Here is a 6,800-nt window from a genome sequence, read left to right as displayed (position 1 = left end):
GAAGAATGCCTTCTGAATAATCATTTCTTTTTTGAAATCGTGGCAAAATCTCCCTGGACACAAGGGATGGGTGTAAAAAGCAGTTAGGCAGAGGATGAGGGCCTGTGCCTGAGGTGTCCAAGGGCAGCCCCAGCTCCCTGCAGATCCAGTGCAGCGGGATGTGCAGGTAGATCTCCCTCCCCAGGGCACAAAGCTGGGTGGGGAACAGCTGTTAGAACCAGCCACACCCCACCCCACCCTGCCCAGGCATCAGAAACCTCAGGGAAATGCCTAGATACTCCACCTCAAGGAAAACATTGAGGCCCTGTAGCCAGGAGTGCCCTGTTTGTGTCTAAAAGTTGCCCCAGCCCAAATTTACAGCTGGGAGGATCAGAAGGGCAATCTCTGTCTTCTCCCAAAAGGAAATCATACCCATAGTTACCACTGGGAGCAGGGTGGGCCGTTTACACTCCTCATCCTACCTCGCCATCACCTTAGGAAGCAGCCATTCTCCTTGTCCTTACTGTAGAGGAGGAAGCCTGGACAGCCTGCAGTTGAGGGGACCTGCACAAGCTCACAGGACTCTTCATCACCATGACACCACCCTCACCACAAAATAAAAATGATCAAACCTGTCATGATGTCAGCAGCACCGGTGTTGGTCTTTGTGGGAAAGAAAAACACAGGCCAGGGCTGCAGCACGATTGTGTCTGCCCAGCTCTTGCAGCCTGGAGAACACCGTTGGATTCCCTCCCACACATGCTCCCAGGCTGCCTGCCTGCCTCACTTACCTGCTCAGGGTGGGGCTTGAGGGTGGCCCCTGGGAAGAGTAAGAACTGGCCAAGACTGAGATGTCCTTTCCTCATTTAAGGTACCGCCTTTTCCCTTTTCCCGCCATCCTGGGTGCATGGATACTTGGGATTAGAAACTGGACTGGAAATGTAATCTTTCTTCGGTTTGGGGCTGAGAACTGGGGATTAGTAGGATTTTGAGTTTATGGCACAGCCTTTTCTTACACCATTTCCTAAAAGCAGTTAAGATTACACCAGGCGCGGTGGCTTACGCCTGTAATCTCAGCACTTTGGGAGGCTGAGGCAGGTGGATCACCTGAGGTCAGGAGTTCAAGACCAGCTTGACCAACATGGTGAAACCCCATCTCTACTAAAAATACAAAAATTAGCTGGGCGTGGTGGCACGCATTTGTAGTCCCGGCTACTTGGGAGGCTGAGGCAGGAGAATCCCTTGAATCCGGGAGGCGGAGGTTGCGGTGAGCTGAGATCGCACCATTGCACTCCAGCAGCCTGGGCAACAAGAACGAAACTCCGTCTCAAAAAAAAAAAAAAATTACAGTCATCTCCCAGAAAAATCAAGAAGGAAGACCCTTGGAGGTTCAACCTATAGAAGATATGTTCTCATGGAATAAACCAAAAATAATTTTTATTTTTAAAAAAATCAAGAACAGAAGTCTCTCAACATTTAAGTTTTACAAACAAATAGAATCTGAGCCACTGGGTTAAACATGACAAACGACACACAGTAACAAATATTGAAGACATCGTAATGCCAAAGCAACAGAAGCAGCACCGGAAATGTTGCTGAGGCCACCATTTAATTAATGCAAGTTGAACATATGGCTTTGGTTACATGTGGTTCCAGGCCAGAGGCATGAAAGTCAGTGTTTGTGGGAAAGCCAGGAGGAAAAGCTCCTCTCCCCACCCCCACCTTGTCACTCCAGGTTCTGGTGACCCCATCTCGGGACACGGCCTCCCATTTCACTCCTGCACCAACCCCACTCTTGTAACACTGCACATGCAAGATGTGAGCATCTTCAGAGTACGAATATTGCCTTCTTCATTTTAGAATCCATGATGTGCTTGTGGGGAGAATGAATGAATGCTCAAACATGAATGGAGAGAGACAGAGAGGAAGTGCAGGTCTAACCAAGGAAACATTCTTTCCTAGGAAATCGTTGATGAGCCCAGAAAGAGTTGGCTGAACAACGGTAACAATTCTTTTATTATTATTTAACTTATTAAGTTATTAGAAAAAGTAAAAGAGTGAGTCGAGGTTTTTGGATTGGAAGAAGGGACCCACTGAGTTCCCTCCAGGATTGTGGAGTTTCTTTTACAGCCACATGTGGATAAGAAACTAAGGGCCACAGACCAAATGACAGGTCGGATGGCAACCCTGGAAAAGTCACACAGCTCAGCCTGTTGGAGGAAGAGGAGCAGTAGAACCTGTGTGGAGCCTGACAGAACCCAAGATGCCATTCACGAACCGAGAGGTCTTTCAAGATCACACACAGTTCTACGGCACAGACATTTCGTCTTCTTGCCACTCAGTAGCGGGGCCAATCCCTCTGTGCCTCCAAGCTCCGTGAGCCATGTGGAAAACTCAGGTGTTCTGTCTCTGCCAGGACCTTCTTCCTGCTGCTTATTTAAGTGTCTGCTGCTTCGGGGCCTCAGGTGCCTGCTTTATCTCTTTCTCCTTTACTATCAAGTCTTTAAGCAATTTGCCAAGACCGAGAATCTCACTGGCCTGGTGGGGCTGAGCCTTCCTTCACTGGCTGACCAGCCGGGAAGTGGGCTGCTGCCTGGATCAGGTGCGTGCCACAGTTCATCTAGCCGTGCCCAGAGTTCTAGGGTTATGCGCATGACCCCGTGTGTGGGCAGAGGCTCTTAGCAGGGGCCGAGAGCACTGGAGGCATCTTGAGGGCCAGAGTCCCCAGCCCCAGATCACAGATACGGCATGATCAAAATGTGAGGGAGCAGGGGCAGAGATTATTTGGAATAACGTGCTGAGTTTGTACACTTTTGACAATTAAAAGCCCTATGTCCCCCTGATGTCATGCATACGCTCCAGAGGAGCCACTTGGGACAAAGAATCAATAATGGGCGCTTGGTGTGCATTGAAAGCTGATAGTGTATATTTGTGGGGACTATACAGGGAAAGGAATATGAACCCTTGACAAGATATGGTGAGTATGTATCAGTGAGGTAGGTAACTTATTCATAAGGGACTTTGCAAGGTGGCAACACTGGTTCAAAGATATTACGAGAATAAAGATTTTGTGTACTCAGAGAACGAAAAGGAATGCTGACGTAAGATCACAAAGTTAGATACTAAACTGGCTAATGTGCTACAGGGCAGCAAAACTATAACCTTTGGGGTAATTTATCTGACCAGATAGGAATCATTTGCATCTCTGTAGAACAGAAAAACACTTACCTTTTTTTTTTTTTTTTTTTTTTTGAGACAGTATCTGGCTCTGTCCCCCAGGCTGGAGTGCAGTAGCATGATCTTGGTTTACTGCAACCTCCACCTCCTAGGCTCAAGCCATCCTCCCACCTGAGCCTCCAGAGTAGCTGGGACTACAGGCACACACCACCATGCCCAGCTAATTTTTGTATTTTTTGTAGAGAAGGGGTTTTGCCGCCATGTTGCACATGCTGGTCTCAAACTCTTGAGCTCAAGCCCACCTCAGCCTCTCAAAGTGCTGGGATTATAGGTGTGAGCTCCCATACCCAGACAGCACTTACATTTTAATAGTTTCTACACAGTACTATCTCATGTTATTTTATTTTTTAAAATCGATAATGGGAATCTTGCTATGTTGCTCACACTAGTCTTGAACTCCTGGCCTCAAGCAATCCTTCCATCTTGGCCTCCAAAGTACTAGGGTTACAGGCATGAGCCGGGGCTCCTGGCCTAACTAATTTCAGAGTTAAGAACGTTTGGACTCTATTTTATAGTAAAAAATAAGTCAAAGCTACCTTCCCCTAGATAGCCAAATGACTCTCAGATGGGCTCGTTAGACAGTGCTTTAATTTAATATTGAAAGAACTTTTTGCTTCCCCTCCTCCAAGTTTTAATAATTCTTAACAGAGGGAAACAGCAACAAAATTTTTGCTGTAGTGGGTATTAAAGAAGGGAAAACAATCATGAATGCCGGAGTCAAAATGCCCAAGGAGCGGAGGCACCAGCGTTCTCCACCTGGTTTGGCGGCGCACCAGCAGTGTGACCTGGAATCTGATCTCTCTGGAGCTCAGTGTCCTCACCTATAAAATGGGGTATTGAACTACACAATTGGCAGGACTTTGCCCTAAAGCTAATTTTCAAAATAAAAAAAAAAAAGCCACTTCCCTTTTCCCACATTAACCCTGAGAGAGAAAGAGGAAGCGGGAAGCCCGCACATGGAAGCAATTTATTGCAGACGTTCCTGGGCTGGGAGAGGAGCCTTCTGACTGCTGCAGAGACCATCACCCGGTCCTGCACCTTTACCGGAGGTGCGGAGAACTGCTCGGCCCGCACCGGGCTCGGGGGTGTTCACGGGCTGCGCTGCCTCCGCTGCGCGCAGGACAGGAGTCGCCGGAGGCCGGTGGTGGATTTCCTTCCCGCGTCTCACCTCTCCGTCCAAAGTCAGATTGCTCTTTTCTCCGCCCACGCGGGCGTGGCAGCTGATATCCGGCCGCTGGGCGTCCCCGCGCCCCCGGGGGCCCCGCCCTGCAGCTATCTCCGCGGCCCACCCGGCGGCGCCTCCCTGCAGGGCTGCTCCCCAGCCCAAACCGCCGCGGCGCGACGCGGAGCCAGCCCCGCAAAACTGCATCCACCCCCGAGGACCAGCCCCTCGAAGGCAAGGCCAGGACCTCCCCGGGCGGCTGCAGCCGTGAGCCACCCCTGTTTTGTGAAACACACACTCTGCCGTTTCAGGCCGCCCTTGCCCGTTGCCATGGGCGTTTTCTATGTTGACACAAGCAGGGACACGGAATCCCTTGACTTTGAGTTGCAGATCGTGGGTGTTGGCCTCTCCGCTGCGTTACCAGGAAGGATGGAAGGGGCTTCAGCCTCCATTCTCACTTTCCTTCTCAAGGAGTTGGCTAAGCATCAGGAGTTTTCTCTTAGGCTTCTCTCAGGTCCCCTTTCCCTGAGAGGTGAAAAGTTTTTCAGAAAGGTGAGCAGCTTTCTCTTTATTCCCAGGGACCACTTCACACACCCCTTTTTCGCCTCCAGAGTAGATGGAACCGTGGAACGAGGGAATCCTGCCCTCTGGTTGTGTCTGTCATCTCCTACTGGGACCAGAGCCACAAAAGCCACAAAAGACCCAACTCTCTCCAGCGTGCAGGCATCCCAGCTAGAGGAAGCAAGGAGGCAGAGACCAAGAGGACATCAAGAGGCGTTTGAACCCGCAGAGAGGGCCTGGGAGCACAATGCTGAGCGTAGGTCCAACCACTGCTTCTCAATGGGGTGGGAGAGCGGCGTGGGGAGAGTTGTGGGCATTTAGGGCAGGACAGTGCCCCCCACCCCGCTTGGGACGGGGCCGCATTGCATCATCACTGTAACAGCACTAGCTGCCCCTGCCCCCACAACCCCTATGTATGAAATGCAAGTAGCACCACCCCATCTTTGTGACAACCCAAAATGCCACCTCCTGTGCCCAAGCACTCTCTAGTGAGGTGTTTCCTTAGGTTAAAAACCACTGTTAGATCATTTCCTAAAATATATCTCAAAAGACATCAATTAGTTCCTTCAGATATAAGTAGGTGTTATATGAAAAGAGTAGCATGCTGATATCAGTATCATGCTGGGTTTGGGAGATGGTGGGTTAAAAAGTGGAACAGGATTTACTTATAGGACTTCTCAGAACCTTTAATATATATATGTTTTGAATCACCGAGAGAGATGGACTATGCAGATCCCCAAATTTAATTGGCCCTGGAATTCTTTCTTTGTGGGACCCTTTTGGGTGGAACCCACCTTAGATACCTCTGAACTACATTTTGTCGTCCAGGGCAATCTCTGGGGACTTCTGTGTCCTTCCCAGTGTGAAGAGCAGGAGTGAGCAGTCAAAAGGCCCTTATGTTTTTACTGAATTGAAACACCTAGAATGTGTGAAGATACCAGGAAGGAGGCCAGAGCTTCAGGAAACCGCTGCAAAGATGATCTCACAAAGAAAGCATTGTGGCAGGGCTCCTGGAGCACTGAAGTTGATGTGACGTGTCCTACTCCTGAGAGCACGCTACCCTGCTGGCTCCTTGGGCTTGCATGGCTCAGGGAAAGGAAAATAGCCCTGGTGTTTGGAAGAGAAGTATGTGTGGATGGAATTATTCAAGTGCTGATGGATGGATTGGGTCTCCTCTCCTGCTGGCCCGGCAGCCTCTGCGTGGAAGGCTTTGCCCAGGAGATGGGTCACAACAGCTCTGGTGAGATGCTGGAAACATAAGCCCAGGCAGATATAATGGCAGTGAGTCACAGTAAACCAACAACCGTCAGGTGCTCAGGAGGGAAGCTGAAGCCAGGAGACTCGCTGTGCTGAGCTAAGTGAGGAGCAGGACTCTCCCATTGTGCAAAACACAAAGAGCAGAGTGTTCAAGTCCAAGGATCAGGTTCCTCCAAATGGAAGCCCAAGCTGTGCACGCTGAGCTCCAGGGCTGGCGATACAATCACCTGCCTCTGCCCATGCAGGAAGGTACCACTCAAACATACCCATTTCTCCCGGGGCATGGGCAGGGGCCAGGGGAGACAGGGCCCTACCACTTCCCATGTAAAACTGGGTGAGCAGCCCAGCGCCCGTCAGAGCCGAAGCACCTCACCTGCACCCCCGCCCCCGCCCCGCCCCCCCCAGCCTTGTAATCTGGGCTCTGCTCGCCATGTGCTCTGTGCTGGTGAAACTGCCCTCAGAGCAGAAATAAACTGTTGGCTCTTAAGTTTTTCCAGACTAACCGGACTGGCCAATGCCTGAGGCTCTGTGTTCAAGATAAAAGTGCCTAAGAAAGAAAAGTGCAGGTAGGCAGTCCCCACTTCTCCAGGGCTGGTGGGCTCTG

General features: G+C 50.4%; 1 pseudogene; it reads left to right on the top strand.

Annotated features, from left to right (window-relative positions):
• The first annotated feature begins 4,018 nt into the window (after positions 1–4,018).
• LOC101134436 (uncharacterized) lies at positions 4,019–5,096 on the top strand (annotated as a pseudogene).
• Positions 5,097–6,800: the final 1,704 nt, after the last annotated feature.

This window comes from Gorilla gorilla, chromosome 15 (assembly GCF_029281585.2).
Source record: "Gorilla gorilla gorilla isolate KB3781 chromosome 15, NHGRI_mGorGor1-v2.1_pri, whole genome shotgun sequence".
NCBI lineage: Eukaryota > Metazoa > Chordata > Mammalia > Primates > Hominidae > Gorilla > Gorilla gorilla.
The sequence above is the reverse complement of the archived record's forward strand: the minus strand, read 5'-3'. Positions and strand labels throughout refer to the sequence as shown.